This window comes from Vespa velutina, chromosome 2, assembly GCF_912470025.1.
Source record: "Vespa velutina chromosome 2, iVesVel2.1, whole genome shotgun sequence".
Lineage (NCBI taxonomy): Eukaryota > Metazoa > Arthropoda > Insecta > Hymenoptera > Vespidae > Vespa > Vespa velutina.
The window spans coordinates 6339078-6357183 of NC_062189.1; the positions used below are offsets into that span (position 1 = coordinate 6339078).

The window sequence follows — 18106 nt, forward strand, 5'->3', positions numbered from 1 at the left end:
ACGAGGATTAAACGAGTGCTATCAACGAGACGTCGTTAGTCAGTCACTCGACAAGAACTTTATAGCTAATTTTTTTTTTTTTTCTTCGTCGAAACGATGATGAACACGGAGGATATTAATGGCTCTTTCTTTTCGAATTCGTATAAATTTGAAATTATTTTTGAACAAAGCAAACGTGCCAATTTCAAATATCGAATTTTGTATTATTTTATAAAACTTCATATTTTTTTCAACTCATTCAGAAAACACGATACTACATAAGATGTAGTAGTAGTCGTCTCGAACAGATTTTCTTCAATCCGTTGTCCGATCGTTAATCTTCTCGTTCTAAAGCATAAATTTTAATCAAGCTCCAGTTCCGACGTTCTTTCCATTTCGATGGAAGAAACGGTATCTTCTCGTGGCAATTCCCTATTCTACGAGTGTCCTGCGTGTTACGGTTTTCCTTCCATCTTCTTTCTGAGCTTGGCCTCTCAAGATCCCAGTTACTCTCAGAAAATTAGAATTGTCCACGTCTAGCTATACGACCATTTTTCAACGAAAGGATCTCACTTCCTATTTTCTACGGATTCTATGTCGGTACAAAAAGGAATAAAAGAAAAATAGAAGAGAAGAAGGAAAAGGAATAGTCTATGCGTATAGGCTTGGAGGAAGGTTGAACGTAAAATTCGAAAAGACGGCAGTTAAATTTTTCTTTATTCAAGCATATTCAACAAATTGACGTTGGATTTTAAGCAAAAGGAAAAAATTACTAATCGAATGTAAAAAGAGCTTCGCTGTATGCATACGCTTTGTGGAATGTAAGAAATAAACCGGATGAAGTATCGAACCCGCCTCCTAAGCAAAATTACTATCGATTAGTGAGAAACGCCAACGGTAGTGTTAAACTATGGCCTTTTAACAGCAGCAACAGAAGAAGGAACGTCGTCGTGGTAGCAACAGACACCTTAGCTCGAGGGAGACAAGACCGCTCTCGACCTTCCGACGAATGCCGTTCGATGCTTTTCTGACCAAGGCTAGATGGAAAAAATTTCGAGAACTGGTTTCTCACCAAGAACCAAACTTGTCTCGCGTTATAACGAACTTAAGAGCCAAAGGATTTCACCATCCGAGGAAGAAACGAACATAGTAATTTATTTCTCATGCTACCATCGATGTCTATCTTTTATGCGTTTTTCTTAAAACAATAATCGACCGGAATAATTTGTTCCCTTTCTTTCTCTCTTTCTATCTCACAATCGATACGTATTGTTTCCTATCGAACCAACGTAATCCATCGAATTGGATACGTTCCGTTTCAGTCAATTTTGATTACCATGCTCTTTTTTTTTTTTTTTTTTTTTTTTTTACGAACATATTTCAATTTACGTCCGTTAGGTATATTATAAGGATTAAATCGAAATTCCAGATTTTTGTCGAATAAAATCTTTTCTTTTGTTCAGAGCACCTTTTTGATTTTCCATTACAAATTGATCCTTCCATTACTAATTGCTGATACAATTTTACTTTTATACCATTTTATTTTTATATTCTATAGATATCGGCTATGGTTTTATATAATTATTGAAAATTATAGATCAGTTATGATATTGATCACATATTGTAAATTATGCGGAATTATGTTAAAAGTAAGATTATTTACGATGACGACGAAAATAGAAAATGGAAATTTAAAAAGATATGGCAGAATTTTGTTTGCTTTCAAAGTCGAAAGATCTTGTCGAACGTTCCCAGATGAAATAGGAGAGCTCGAGCAGCTACGAAGACCAAGCCGTGAGTTTGTTGACACTGCTGTGAGCCGTACGCGTTCTCGATGTCCTCGTTAAAAACATCGTATCAGCAAACGTAGTTAATGAAAACAAGCGGGTCAGGTACCATCGTGCCTGTTCATCTCACGATTACCGGAAACCCAAAATATCCTACGACCAAACTCCCGACGAACAAAGAAGCCGCCTGTCCGTTCAGTTACGTGTTTACTTCGTTACATGCCCTGTTCAAATATATTTACTTATACGAAATTAAACCAAACGCAAAAGTAACGAAACCGAATCAACAAACTTCGTTAATTATCTCGTATAATTAAACTCGAATATTTATCTATCTATATGGAAAAGCTAACAAATAGTAATTATTCTGATTAAATTACATAGTTTTCATTTTTAAAAATTTCATATATCCTCGGTAGATTTTTTTTCTACTTAATAAAATCAATTAAAATATGAAATGACATTTTTGCAAATTTCTTTCAGAAGTTATTTTTTTTTTTTTTTTTTTTTTTTTTTTTTTTTTTTTTTTTTTTGTTGAAAAACTTGAAAGAAATGATGACCCGAAAGGGTTCATGGGGCCCCTACAGTTAATCCGTTCCTGCCTCGGTCTGCTTGTCTGTACTCGCTCTCCAGCCTCTCAGTCTCGACTTTGAAGGTAAAATAATCGCTTCGTGCTATAAGAGAAACTCAAAAACGAATCGAGATTACCCACCACACGAAATACATATCTTCTTGCTTCTTACATATATGCTCTTTCTTAGAATTTTATCGATAACGCGACACCATTTACATTTTCTTAAGCGATAAACTTTCGTTTGATTTAATTCATTAAGTAAGATAATAAAAGTAGTTTTTCTTAATTCCTTTCTTTTTTCTTTTTCTTTTTTTTTTTTTTTTTTTTGTAAACGATACTCATTTAAAAGTATTTCATACATTTTTAATGTCACATATGTAAATTATTTTCAAAAGTGAAGGTTATCAGTAGGGTTCACGATGACAAAACTTTCACCGATAGCAAAATCGATGAAATATATTTTAAGGCAAATATCAGAAAGAAAAAAGAAATCATTCTTCGTCTACTTTGATTATAGTAGAATAACATCTGATCGAACGGAATTCGAAAAGTGCCATTCGTTCTCTCCGTCTCTATTTTACAATTGAATTCTTACGGTTATAACTTTGCCCCTTGGTAACACACACCTGATAGAATTTGCATGAACTTTTATTCCACATTTTAGATTTGAAAGGAAACACAGAAATCGACGATTTAACTTGATTCCCGTTCTACTTCGATAGAAAGTTTCCTTCCAAACGCACCAATGCTCATCTACTTTTCTTTCTCAATTGCTAAATGGAAAAAAAACGAACGAAATGTCCGATCTTTTTTACGCACCGTTCCGTTCGGTCGTTTAACTCGCACACGATTCTCGCAAAATCATCGTCCTTTTCTCGCTCGCATCGAATTCCCATAAAAGAAGCTAACGGCGAGAACTCTCGTCGAAACGAACGATCAACGATTTCACGCGAACGGTTCCGCGTCTTGCGGTTGAAGAAAACTTCTTCCATAAGTTGTAGAGATAGAGACAGAGGGAGAGGGGAGAGAGAGAGAGAAAGGAGAGAGAGAAAGAGAGAGAGAGAGAGAGAGAGAGACACGCACGCTCCATCGACGACGCCATTTTGCGTAATGAAGCGCGAAGCCGCCAGCCACGAACGATCTCAACGATTTAGAGTGGATCCTTACTTGCGTATTTATATATATTTGTACGTTCTCGTACAAGTGCGCGTCAAACTACAAAAATTAAATTTTCACTTTCACTGTTCACGAGTTTCTTTTTTTTTCTTTTTTTTTTTTTTTTTCTTTTTCTTTCTTTTTTTTCCCCATTAAAATAACGATATTCTCTTTTATCCAGAGCCAATGGGCACACGCACGTAAGAAAGAAACGCACGAACCTTGTAAAAACGTTGTCCTTGTCCAACGAAGAGCTTCTTTCTTCTTCGTTCCCTTCCTTTGTTCGGCCACTCGAAGATAGGTATTTCTCTTCCAAGTTTCCAAGCAGCTGCGGGGACACAAGAGGAAGAAACTCCAAATAGGTAATCCAAATACCGATTTTTTTTTCGATAATCTCACTTTTTTCGCGCACGTTATATCTCTCGAGTCTCACTCTACGTACTTAAAATATATACATTAATCTACATATATATGTATATATATGTATATATATATATACACATATATAATATTAAATATGTTGAAAGTAAAACAAGCACGAAGAACGCGTTTCGAATCGCATTACGATTCTTTACGTTCACGCGTTAACTTTCAAATAATAATATTCTTTTTTATTTCTTTTGTCGTTTTATACTCTCACTGTCACTCTCTCTCTCTCTCTCTCTCTCTCTCGCTCTCTTTCTCCCTCTTTTTTTTTTCGTAGGTCCAACACACTCTAAATATCACTTTTTCAACGCCTTTCCTTTATCCTTCGCGAAATATATGTATCACTCGAATGGAAGTCAGGAAGGGGAAATCAGAAAACAGGAATAATCTCAAAGGAATAATAATAATAATAATAATAATAATAATAATAATAATAATAATAATAATAATAATAATAAAAAGAAGAAAAAAGAAAAAACTGTGAGCAAGAAAGAACAGGCGTAAACAACGGAGGACGCGTTTCGGTTAGCCGCCTCCACGTGGAAGTCGGCAACCGCTTCAAACAGGATGACCGTCGCGTCGGAGCGGCAAGCCGAAACTAGCGCGCCGCGCGGCGCCAGAGGAAGGCAAGCCTAGAAGGCCTCTGCTCTTTCTCTCTCTCTCTCTCTCTCTCTTTCTCTCCCTCTCTCTCTCTTTCTCTCTCCCTCTTTACCCTTTCCCCTTCCATCTTCACCACAGCTGCCTCTCCCCTCTCCCCATCGCGCGCGCACTACTGACACACACACGCACATTCTCTTCGACCGTGACATGGTCACTCCTTTGTCTATCTATCTTTTCTTCATTCGTATCCTTAACGTTTTCTTATCATCTTTGTAGATTCAAAAGTTAATAAAAAAAAAAAAAAAAAAAAAAAAAAAAAAAAAAAAAGAAAAAAATATCCCCTTGTTTTGCTTCATTCAAATTCAACAATATTCCTACGTAATACTCCTAAGTTCTGGAATGTTGATATTTTGTTTTTTTTTTTTTTTTGTTTTTTTTTTCTTTGCCGAACTAATGCAAATAAATACGTAATATCTTTTTCTAGTTATTTTCATCTATTATTTTGCGTCTCTAGTATCAAGCTTATCTCTTTCGAAAATATTTACATTTTTATTTCATTGTATAGATACATACGCGTATACGCCTTAACTTAGTACCATATAATATCTTTTATTTATTTGTATATATTAAAGAGCAACGAATTATTACGATGTTTATATTAATGAAAGAGCAGTAAAGAGTAGTAATCAATATTTTCATCAGTATTTCATTATAAAATTACAAATATGTATCTAATAATAATGTATCTAATAAATATATGAAATTACTCGAAAAGGTATAAAATTACTTCACATTCTCTTTATAAATGAAATACGTATTGCATTTACTCTATTTCTCATTACTGTATATGTATTTATAAGATTTCGCTTCGTTACTCTCACTAGTTCACCGAATTCAAATGAGGATTTCTTTGGAGAAAGGATACGAAAGGATAGATAGATATATACATACAAACTTATATATGTATCTACATAGGTTTTCCACTCTGTTGAAACAAAGTAAGTACATAAGCGTAATTTAGGAATCGAAGACAAACCAGGTAATTACTTAAATTCGAATTTCGATCATCTGAAGATTTTTGGAGTACGCTCGATCGTTCAGAATGAAATGGAGATAGTTAAAAAATGCTCGAGAAGAAAATATTCGAGAATACGAAATTAACTGTTACCAGAGTAAATACGATATTTTTATTTGTACAAACATGATGAACATTTATTTCATTAGACATCCCCATGTTTCTCTTTTTTCCTTTCTTTTTCTTTTTTACTAATTATAAGATTTACTGATTGTAATAATGAAATGCATTCGTGTATAGAACGTTGAAACAAATTTGAAGGGTAAAGGCACGCCCTATACGAAGCAAGTTGATTCCAACCTAAATCAACGTTCTCGTTCTCCTCATTGCTCTTGTCATCGTCATCGTAGTCGTCGTCGGCGTAATTAAAACGCAATAAGGCAGATAGAAGTGATTAGAAAAGTAGTAGATGTAGTGTGTGCAAGCGCGGTCAAAGCGCGACGTTGCGTCGATGGCAATGTGGTAAATTGCATTTCGATCTATACAAACACGAGATTGTAAACGTGCTAGTGAAATGTAGTGACCGTACCGAAGTACCCTATTTACTCTCACGGTAGCAAGCCGAACTAACGGACTGTCTGTGTACTAGGAACTTGCAGAAAGGGTGTACAGATTAAAGCTCTGTCTCTCTCTCTCTCTCTATTTCTCTCTCTTTCTCCTATCTCTCCTATCTCTCCTATCTCTCCCTTCGAGTACGGTTGCGCCGACTCCACGTTCCATCCTCCCCTTACAATCAGCTCGAATTGTGTGCAATGGATACCATTACCTTAATTAAGAACAAACTTTCGTCGCGGAGTTTTCGCGACTAGTAGCCGGCCGCTCGACCCTGTGGTAAAGAAAAAACTTTTCTATCGTCTTAGCGTACTATACTTATCTAAGTTTTTCGGTACCCTTCCACTCTTATCTTATTATCGGGATTAGACTATCGTCTTTTGGAATTTCGTCGAATTACTATTCTTTGTTTTCTTCTTTTTTTCGTTTTTTCTATCTTTAACAATAAGTACAAATTTCAGACTCAACTTTTTATCATCGTATCAATTTTTTCCACAGACCACTGCAATATATATCTGCAAACAAAATTGATATACACGATGTGATAAAATAATCGAAGAATAGTAATAAAAAATTTTGAATAACTAAGAAGAAAAAAAGAGAAATAGTAAGGAAGCCTTTCACAGACGACTTACAAGGCTATCAACCTCTAAGCACCCATTAACCGACCATCTTCGAGTTCATTTGTGTGCGTTCGATTGCGTGAGAGCGCGTATGCGCGAGTAGCTCCTAAGTGTACAACTCGCCCGTTTCGTAGCGCATTTTGCCTTTACCGTCCATAATTTTGCGGTTCCAAGCAACACCGCTGATTAGACCGCGAACGCTCCTGTTGATGCCAACGTTGACTGTATTTATGTATATGTGTTGGTTGTCGAGAGGTAAGCGTAAATGAAAATTACCTTTCCGTACATCGATCAGAAGTTTGATTTATCCACCTACGTCTTGCAGGAAAATTATCTTAGATTTACTGTTATTTGGATGATGTTTAAAACGCAATTATCTATGTACCTTGATACTCGAAAAACGATCGATCATTCATCGACTTCAGATCGATATTGATTCAAGAAAGAAATGTCAGACATCACGAAATATCTATGAGATGTTCTATTCAAATTTCTTACGTCAAAATGACTGAAAATCGAGATCGATTGGGTCGATCAAGTTACTCGTGTTCGCCTAGAGACACATGACGCTGCAAAAAGTCATAGTTGTCGTTGTCTGTTGCGATAATAAGTATTATATGCTCGAGCAATATCTCCCAGACTTAAAAGCAAATCCATCAACAATAACTTTTATCAGTGAACCGTTGTTTATTGATCGGACGTGTCGCCTTGCTTACGAGAGAGAAAGAACATTCTTTCTTTTTTTTTCTTTTCTTTTTTTTTTTTTTTTTTTTTTACTTTTATATACTACGTATAGATATTTGGAATTCAATGAAAATTGCATTGAAATCAAATCGATACGAATAAACGTTCGTGACTTTCGGATTTATGCTTCGACGATCCCTATATGCGAGGTTACTTTATAATCAACTAGCGCTGATTCCGATATAATGACAACCATGCACTATGCCTGGCGCCAGAGAAATGATTTCTGACGCGCGATGAGACGCGGTAAAAGAGAAGACTAGCCGGTCGTACAATTGTCTTTCAAGTAAATTTAGCTTTTAATATTCTTTCTTCTATCCTTTTTTTCTTACACTCGAGTGGATTTACTATGTTGCGCGTCTCAAGTCTATTACGCAAGCCGGTTTGATTTCCTCGAGATAAATTCTTTATGAAGTCTTGTAAGTATCGACGCGTTTGCTATCTTTCTCAATAATATTTACGAACGATTAATTATATCTTCTTCGTAGGATTGATGAGCAAATGGAGTTTAATTAGCTCTGGAAGAGTCATCGAAGTTAAAGCAAGTTTTCCATTAGGCTGTATTGTCGCGAATAAGTCAGTCTCGTTTGTTTATTATTTCTCCAACGATTCGAAGGTTCGTGTGCCACGGCCTGCCGGCTGACTGGCTGGCTGGCTGGCTGGCCTCGACTTCGATCGATTCCAGAAGATCTCGCCGGGATCATAACCTTCGTTCGGCCATTACAGCGATCATAAATCATTCGAGGAAATTACATCGTAGTGCTCGCGTGATGAGAGAATTACTTTGACGATGTATAAGGGTACCTTTCTGAGACGAATTCGTACGAAAAATATCTTCTTCGGTGGTTTCGAACGATTTTCGCTCCCTACGAAGGATCATGAGTTTTAGAACATAGAAAAAGCCTTGACTCTTTTACATGTCATTACGAGTAATAACGATCATAGAAGTCAGAAATCAAATATAACATATAAGCGCGAGGGATATTGCGTTAAACTACGTTGTTTTCTCTCTCTTTTTTTTTTTTTTTTTTTTTTTTTTTTTTTTTTTTTTTTTTTTAATTAGAATTTCAACATAGAATTAGATCATTTTACCGCGAAAATAAATGGAAAATTCGATGTGAAAATTATTTATCTCCTATTTTTCGAGGTTTTCGGACTTTATTCGATGACCTTTCGATTTGAAATCGAATTAATTTAGACCTTCCGTTGGGAGGGCTGCTTCGTAAACAATCAATACGATTATCGTAATCGCGACTCTCAGCACGGTATCGCATAGTCGCGTGTGAGCACGCTCGAGCTCATCCTGGAGGTAGTTGATAGTTGTTTCACTGACAGATAGCAAAACGGGTACGGTGGAACGTTGATTAAAACTGCAATCATTGCGCGAGACCGCAGGATCCGATAAAAGCCCAAACTCCGGACTCTGTCTCCGATGGCGAGCGTCCAGAATAAATGGGTGGCGGCTGCCGTTCGACGGGCAACGGGGGCCAGCCAACCAGAGCCGTTGTTGCGCTCAGGACAGAAACAGTTTATAAAGATTTATCGATCTCGTGACAGAAGAGCTAGGCGCTACTTCCTAACGCTGTAACGCTTTTCTAAATCGAACAGCTTGGTTTTTTCCCTCTTACCTTGGACACTCGAGCGAAACTCACCGTTCTCGACGACCCTTGACCCTTCTCGTCTCGACCAAAGATTGGTACTCTTGAAAGTCGAAGAAATCATTGGACGTCCAACGAGTTGAACGTCGTGAGAGATCCTGGAAACGTTTGCTCGTGCATTGTCGCGAACTTTCAAGTATCTTTTCGCTTTAAATATATCTCGATAACTGCGTGGATCTGGCTCGTTTTTTATTTTCACGTTTTTTATTTTATTTTTTTTTTATTTTTCTTTTTTTTTTTTTTTGTAGAAGTGTTTCATGAAAAAGTTATTCCTTTTTTCTTTTTTTCATTTATTTATTCATTTATTTATTATTTTTTCTTTTTATCGTTAATTACGCTGAATATGATATTCCGTTAGAAAAAGTAATCTCGCCACTTTCATCAAGTAAACAAGTTTTGTGCCGCTAGCTCGCTAAAAAAAAAAACTTTTTACATACGATTATTATTTCGAAATAGTGATAAATCGATTTTGGGAAGTATTGTATACTCTCGATGACGAGACAATCGCTCATGCGATTACGTAAACACTTCGAAATAAGATCTCGCGTCGGTCTTGTCTCTTTTATATGGAGTGACAAAATCGATAGATACGATTTCTATTAGCATACAAAAGGCGAGAGATAGGCTCGTTTCTAACGTCACGCTTCGATACCACGTAGATTTCTAGACGACAACGAAACCGTCTTTCTTTATCTCTTGTTGCTTCTCCCCTTCTCTTTTTCTCATGGTAAATAATAAAGCAAATCAATCGGTTTGGTAACAGTGAACGTCAAGCTGGCTAGGTAGGAAATCTGTAAAGCTGTCGGGATGTGTTTGCGTCGTTGAAATCAGCTCATGGAAGCTTCAACGGCCGTTGACAAATTACTCTTCCCTAAACCGTCGTAAGCTTGACATTACGTAAACAATGAAACTTCATACAGTAGGTACATAAACCCTTTCAGTCTCTCCCTTTAACTCTCTCTCTCTCTCTCTCTCTCTCTCTCTCTCTCTCTCTCTCTCTCTCTCTCTCTTTCTATCTATCTATCTATCTATCTCTTTATCAAGGTTGAAAAGTCAATCGAACAGAATGAAAACTATACAATAGATTATAATAGTTAATTAGTTAAAATATTCTTTCATAAAATTAAACCAATAAACATTTGATATCTGATATTAAGCGTTGTTTAATCATTTACACGATTTTGTTAGTTATTTTGTCGATTGTAGCAGCAAATCGATTCTCGAAAAGTTGATAAAAAAATAATCGAAAAATATAGAGATTTTTTTTTTTTTTTAAACTCGATGAGCAATCTATTTTAAATATCTCTGGTCTGTTCTCGTTACAAGAAAAAAAAAAAAAAAAAAAAAAGAACAGAAGGATAAAAACGGAGATGAGAGAATGATATGAAGAGAAAAAAAACATGCTCTGGACAGAAGTTCTCACGTCGATACGCGTAAAAGGTGGAAATGTCGATGAAAAAACTTTCGAGAAAAGAATTATGAATCCCAGCGGTGTATGATGTCCGGATGAAGGGGGTGTAAATGTTCGTTCGTTCGTTCGTTCGTATATTCAAGCTTGATCTCTATGGGAATTCCATCGGAAATATTTCAATACTTACGGGAAACGATGACTCGTGGGAGGACCGTACAACGAAACTCACATTTTCTTTCATCTCGATCTTCTTCAGACTCAGAGAATTCGATAACCGTGGTTTGCATGAAAGATGTAACAACGATGTACGTTGCCACGCCTTTGGCTCGTTCTTTTTAAAATGATCAACATATTTACAAGTAGGTACGTATAGATCCTCATTTTTCAAAGATCCTTTTCTTATTTCGTCGAGTACGTTTCAAAGAGAAACATACGTATGTTTCGTTTTCTTTAATTCAACATCGATCACGTTTATGGAAAATAATTTTATAGTAACATGATCGTCGTACGATTATGTAGACTTGGATTTAGTCAAGACTATTTGTTCCTTTTAAAGACAAAGCATTGCAATAGCAATGGCAATGTCTTTCCTTTACCCCCGACACAAAGGAACTCGAAACGATGTTCCTGGCGTGGAGTATATTGAGGATGCTGCCGTGGAGTCGGATTACAAAGAACCGCAGGAGCAAAGTTAATTCCCAAGCCGGTCTCTGCTTACGATCTTATACTGCCGTCGGTGCTACGCCAGGATCGTGCGCTTTATTTTATATGAAACAGCGGCCTAAGGAGTAACAGAAATGGACGTGTATAAGCGTCTAGCTAAGATCCTTAAACACCTAAGATGGTAGCACAAGTTATTCGAGAGAATTGAGCATAGTTTCGAATTGGAGTTGCATCTATTCGAATTCACACATTCGTTTTTGATTCAGAAAAACTTATAATTCAGAAAAACTATAAATGTATTTAATACAAATTTTCTTGTCTATAATTTTTTTTTTTTTTTTTAGAATTTTACGATAATAATAAGTAAGTGTGGATCAATCAGACATTGTTCAAAATATATTTTCGATTTTTTAATCTAACGATTTTTGCTAACGTGTATTTTAGTCCTGAATTTGTTCCAGTATTTATACAAAATTTAGGTACTCTCCGAAGGATAAAATAACCCCATTGATTCGACTATTCGCATAATAGCGATTACGGTATCGCGGCAGAGACAACATACTCCCTGGCGCAATGCACCGTACAAGGATTATAGAGCAACTCGAAAGTGCTATGTTCTCGTGATCAGGAACCATATTGTACCCGAGCGCGTACCTTAAGCTGAACGAGGAACGCGCTCTTAATGGACCAACTCGTAATCTCCGTTATGCAGAAAAACGCGCCGCCTTTGGAGACTCCGAACGAATGACTCCGGTGCTCGAAAAACTTCTTCGACGGTAAAAGTAATCTGACAAAGTGTCGTCGTCCTTTTACCCCTTCCTCTTCTTTTTCCCCGAACATGCAGCATCAAAACGATGATTAATTTTCATGTTGATTTATCAGTATAGGAGTAAGATAACGGACTATGTCTCCCTTCTACGATTAAGCTTTTTCTTTTCCTATAATTCGCTCGGAAGATGGATAGATAGTTCGATAAAATTTTCTTTTTTCTTTTCTGCATAGAACGACGTAGTTTATTACAGTTATTATTAGAGATATCCATAATCGTTCGATCGCACGGAGAATCGAACCGAATTGATTTCCCTTTGAATAGTATAGAATTTAGCGAGAAATTATGGTGGTTCTCTCCCTGGAGAGAAAGTCTTGGAACACCTCTAGAATCTTGTCGTCCGATCGAACCCGTTCGATGATATTCTCAGTTCGCATGGTTAATACTTTACGGAGAATGACTACATCGACTTATTTTTTCTTTTTTTTTTTTTTTCTTTTTTCTTTTTTTTATTATTTTCTCACCTTCGGATTATCGTCGAATTTGAGAAAGCGAAAGGCGGGGAGAGAATCGAGCGAGCATAATCGATGTTTACCACCGGTAGTTTCGCCAAATTCAACCTCGATTCGCGAGACTCCAAAGGATCGTTACTTTTCGTCGAGCGATATTAATCAAGGCGTTACACTTTCCTTAATCTCCAGAACCAAATTTCAAACAAATTATCCTACAGGATCTCGAGAAACCGAAGGAGCGCTGGCCGCAGGCATTTTATAAATGACGCCCGTGGAATAAGGAATTACGTACATTAGTAAGGGGGTTGTCAACGTCGTTTCCTCGCTCAACCTGCTGCCGCTCGTTCCTTCTGCTCCTCGCAGTTTACTTCTCACTCTCTACTTCTCTCTTTCGATCTCTTCGCTCCTGCGGACCGCCACGCTGGCTCGGCGAAAGCAAGGAGAATTAAGCGGTCTTAAACGCTCTTTGATACTGCCGTCGACGTTTTGAAATATTTTTCTTTGCGATATTACCACGCCGTCCGGACGCCTTAATTTTTAACCCGCGATTCGACTGCCATAATAAAAATGTCGGGGCGCGTATGGCACGTCCTCAGTTTCGTTTCGCTTGCCAAAAAGGAAGGCACCCAACGGTGTTACCAACGCCTGCTACCTCCGGACCAGATTGTCTTTCCTCTCTCTGTCTCTCTCTCTCTCTCTCTCTCTCTCTCTTTCTCTCTGTCTCTGTCTTTCTCTCTTTATCTCTCTGTCTCCCTTTTTCTTGTTACATATCCTTTTATTTATATCTCGATGTAATACCACACTTCGTTTGATTCGGATGAAAATGTTCGATAATAAGTTCGGTTAGGTACTAAATCGTTCCACGAAATATCAATTAGAATTTTATCTTCGATCGATTTCTTACAAAATTATGCCAATCATCGTATTCGCGATTTTGAAAGCTCTCGTATTTCTTACCAAACTCAAGCCGCAAAATGTAACGTAATATCCTCGTATTCGACCTCGAGAATTCGTATACGATCGATGAAAAAAGACAAAAGAAAGAAATTAGAGGAAAAGAGAAGAGAAGAGAAGAGAAGACAAAAAAAAAACGATGCAAGGCCAGCCATCAGATGTGTTCTGAATTATCAGTCGTTGCTCTCAATCATCATGATTTTCGACAATACCGCAGATGTATCTATGATCCAGAATAGTTTGCCGTTCATAATGTGCCTATTCAATAGAAACGTTTCGAATACGTATGTATACCGATAGTCAATAATAGCATACCAGTCGATTTCACATCAATAGGAGAAAATATCCTTTCCACCTATTTTATCCTATCATATAGGAAAAAAGTATCATTGTGTATTAGAAATATTTATATAGATTTGAAATATGGAAATCAATCGAATATCGAAATAATCTCATCAATGTATCACACTTACTGCTCGAGTAATTGTTATTTTCAATAATTTAGAAAAAGAAAAAAATTGAATTGATCTACTCTATATTATTTTAAATATTGAGTATTAAAGGATTTTTCCAGAAAAGCCAGTTTCTTTGAAAAATCTTATAAAACAAACTCGATCGATTCTTATCGAAGTCACTAAAGAATATCTACTCTTTTTCTTGTAACTTAGCGAAACGTATATGTAGATCTGTAAAATGGTTGGCTTGCAGCGTCGAAAACTTGAATTCCAGGTCGACGATTTTCCAATAGATAATTAGACACCATAGAAAGGCCCGAGAAAGAAGAAAGTACTCGGAGAAATTGGTTTCCTTCGTGGTAGACACACCCGAGGCGCGCCATTATTTCATCCTTTGATTAGATACATACTTACAAATTGAACGTTGTTCAATGCGTGCCAGGGCGAAGTCTAAGGAGAATCATAACGGTTCTTTCGTCAAGTTGCGGAACGTATCCTGCGGAAACGCCAAGCGTTCGTATTAACCTGTGAGTCAATAACACGAGCTCTCTCCATTTCTTTTCCTTTTCCCACCTGAGCCGCGCGTGCCCTCGGTTCTATCGATAATCAAGGTATATCCGTAAAGCAAATAGTAGTTTCCTTAAGTGGCGTTACGAAGCCGCCATTTTCGAAAGTACCTATTCTTCGTAGACTCTGATCGTGGCCTCAGGGAATTACGAGATCGATCTAAGTCTTTCTAAGTCGACCTATCGAAAGAATCGAAAGGATGTACGTAGGTGAGAAAGAAGATCATAGAAGGCCAAGGGGAAATCATTTATTATAGTTAGACATGAAATCTTCCAAGTGATATCGCATAAGAAACAAGCCGGTTACGTTTGTACAAGTGTTGAATTGTAACTTTTACACGATTCCGTGAAAACGCCTTAATTGGATTCTAGAACTGTTGATACTATAGTTGAAACCACATTAAACTCTACGAATCGAGTGGAATCGGTACTCGGTAGAAACACCTCGTGGAGAAGTTACGTCGAACGACTTAACAAGCGTAAAACGGTTGGAGGAGAGAGAAGGAGGGAAGAAGGGAGGTCAGGTGGTCCACTTTCGATGTGTTAATTACACGGAGAGAACCGTGGTCGTTTAATCGAGGGGTGTCGATCGTTCACCGTAAACATCGTGGTCTCTTGGACTATCGGGCTGAACGTTGCCGAGATCGTCCAGAACGAATTACAAATGGTACGTGGTAGAGCAGAAGCGGTCATCCGATGGAGAAAGAGAAAGACAAAAAGAGAAAAAGGGAACAAAAGAAAGAAAGAGAGAAAGAGAAAGAGCGTACTATAAGTACTAAGGATGAGTCCCTTACACAGATGTAATACGGGCAATAGCATTCGGAAGCAAAAGTATTCAGAAGCCAAGTATTCGGGACTAAAGTGGATGGGTCTACGTGATCGGGGTTTCGATAGGACCGACAGACTTATTGCTCGTACTGGTTGAGTCGGCTGAGTTTGCAATAAACGCGAGCGAGTCGATTCTTTCCTTCTCCCTCACCTCTTACTCTCTTCGTCCACTTTGTCGTCCTTTAGGACTCGGTGGACGCCGCACTGATACGACTTCAGACTTTATTTAATTAATGTAACCGATACGTACCAGCATGTAAATGTAAGCCGTATTCCTTCGAATCGACCTTTCAGATCCAAAGAAGCGCGTTGTTACGGCTATTGCGCGATTTCAAGCCGACTACGAGCGCGGACCTTCCTTTTGACGGTCGATCCCACTTAACTTCGTGACTCCTCGCAGACTCGGATCATTTAATACGTAGACATTGACAATTTATTTACGATGCGATACTTTTTCTAAGTATTATCTTAATAATCGAAAATTTTTTTCTCAGTATTGTATCAATAGCAAAGTATTAGCTTGAAACGAACAATATTTTATATTTCACACACACACACACACACACACACACATATATATATATATATATCACATTATTTTGTACACTGAAATATATTATACCGATATATATTTATCATATCGATATCGTTCATTTCGATAGCTAAAATATATTACTAATTCGAAAAAGGAAACAATCTCATATCGATTTACTTATTTATTGCGAGGTCAGCCAGCATGCTCGAGCAAATTTCTCGAATTCGTCCCTGGCAAGAAAAGAACGAAAGCCTATACCTACTTGTACACGCATGCACGCAGAAATGCATACTTCGTGTAGGACACGCCGCGAAGGTATTTGGTACTTATCTCACGCGAAGTTCGAATACCGTGCGCGCATGGTTCGACCTCTCGAGCCGATGCAAACAGCTGCTTTCGGCGATACTTTCTTCGGAGGTTCGTATTTATTATTCGGCAATGGCCTCAGTGTTATCGTATTCGCCAAATCTCCGGACGAATTTCGAAAAACTTACGAGAAACGATCGTAGGATCGTGCATGTGAAAGCATATTCTTTTTCTCGCTACAAACGATATAAGCATTAGAAAAGTCGAATTTCTACGAAAGATGAATTTGTTTCGTTTCGATTCTGATTTAATTAAAATTTTCATGACAATTTTTTACTCTCGAGAATAGATTTTTAATCGACAAACAGAAACTTTGTTTTAAAATCTCGACGATTCGTGAATCTCTTTTTTTTCTTTTTTTTTTTAACGTTCTCGTAATCACTCTTCGACAACATGAATTTTTCATTCGACGAGCCAGAACGGTAGTTTCAGACGAAGAAACCTTGTAAATATTAAGTTATACGTAATGATGACCGAAGAAACATTAAAAAAGGTATTTCATTTCAGTTTGAAAGTTTCATTAATATCCGGGTGGAAAAGAAGTTTCGTAATTTCCCAACGATCAACTACTCGTAAAGAAACGTAGTACGAGTACAATAGAACTTTCTTGGAGGATTTGTAAGGTACGAAAAGTCTACTACCAGCTACCAGTATTCGATAAACGATACGCGAACACGATACGAATTTTTCAGCTTGATGAGAAAAGAATGGCAAAACATTCGAACGATCTTATTTTTATTCGTAACATTGCCGTAGCTTATCTTGGAATAAGGCAGTTGAGCAACCACAGCGAAAATTCGATCGAGTTTATCCCATGAGAGTCTAAATGACTAACTCCATTCATTCTCAAAATATGAAAATCGTAAAGTATCGTGGAATTTACTTCTACAATCACATTGTTTTTGGAGCTTGACTATGAGATAAGAATTCTTACAATTCGAGACATCTGGTAGAATCAGTACCGAAAAGACTTCTTTCATCATACGGAAGAAAGAAAATTTTTTCGAAGGTATTTTTATGGGAATTCTCTACCACTCGTGTGGTCGTCCCTTTGAAGAACTAGTTATAAGAGAAACGGAGTCGTTTATTAGAATGGATCATGGATCTCGTCATATTCAAAAGAACAATGAAATTACAATAAGAATGATTTATGTCTTAAAAGAAAAAAAAAAATGCTTGGAATGATTTAAAAAAAAAAAAAAAAAAAAAAAAAAAAAAGAAAAAAAGAAAAAAGAAAAAAGAAAAGAAAAAGAAAAAATACAATTGCAAGTGTATTTCATATCGCCGAAGAAAATAATCTAATACCTAATACCACAAGTTGTTCTCACACACACACACAGTAAAGCGTATTGCTAAGTGGCTATCAGTCAAGCTGATAATAAAGCCGTACATATATATATATATATACACACACACACACACACATGCATGCACGCACACACATTTGAAATGACTCTTAGTCAGAATAAAAGACAATGAGAAACTGGGAAAGAGCAGTTCATACTTCTCACGGAGTTACGAATACGCGAGCAATTGCATGGACGCGTAGACACATCGAAAGGCAGATGGGAATAGCTAAATTACGTGTCCGTTAACGAGCTTGGGTCAACCGGTGTGGGTCTTGGAGTTCGAATCGTGACCACGGAGTGGCTCGCGCGCGGACTCTGTGCACGCGGATGCGCTAACTTCGAGAAGGATTTGCGCCTTGATACGAACATCCAACATTTATGTGTATATGTCGCCTTTATACGTGTACTATTACAAATACATAGAAACGTACAAGTATACACACGAAAGCGAGAGATCGCATACGTTACGTAATAAATACGTCAAGTGCCATTAAGGCCCTGTGTACCTACGAGGCGTTCAAATGT

General features: G+C 37.2%; 1 protein-coding gene across 3 annotated transcripts in view; it reads right to left on the reverse strand.

Annotated features, from left to right (window-relative positions):
- Positions 1–4529, reverse strand: part of LOC124946400 (fat-like cadherin-related tumor suppressor homolog) — a 298435-nt gene extending 293906 nt beyond the window's left edge. For 2 of the 3 annotated variants that reach the window (XM_047487030.1, XM_047487029.1), the window contains exon 1: positions 3717–4529. The gene's annotated coding sequence lies outside the window, so the exon portion shown is untranslated. Of the gene's footprint in view, positions 1–2966 lie in introns of all 3 variants that reach the window. The other variant, XM_047487028.1, reaches the window with a different exon arrangement.
- Positions 4530–18106: the final 13577 nt, after the last annotated feature.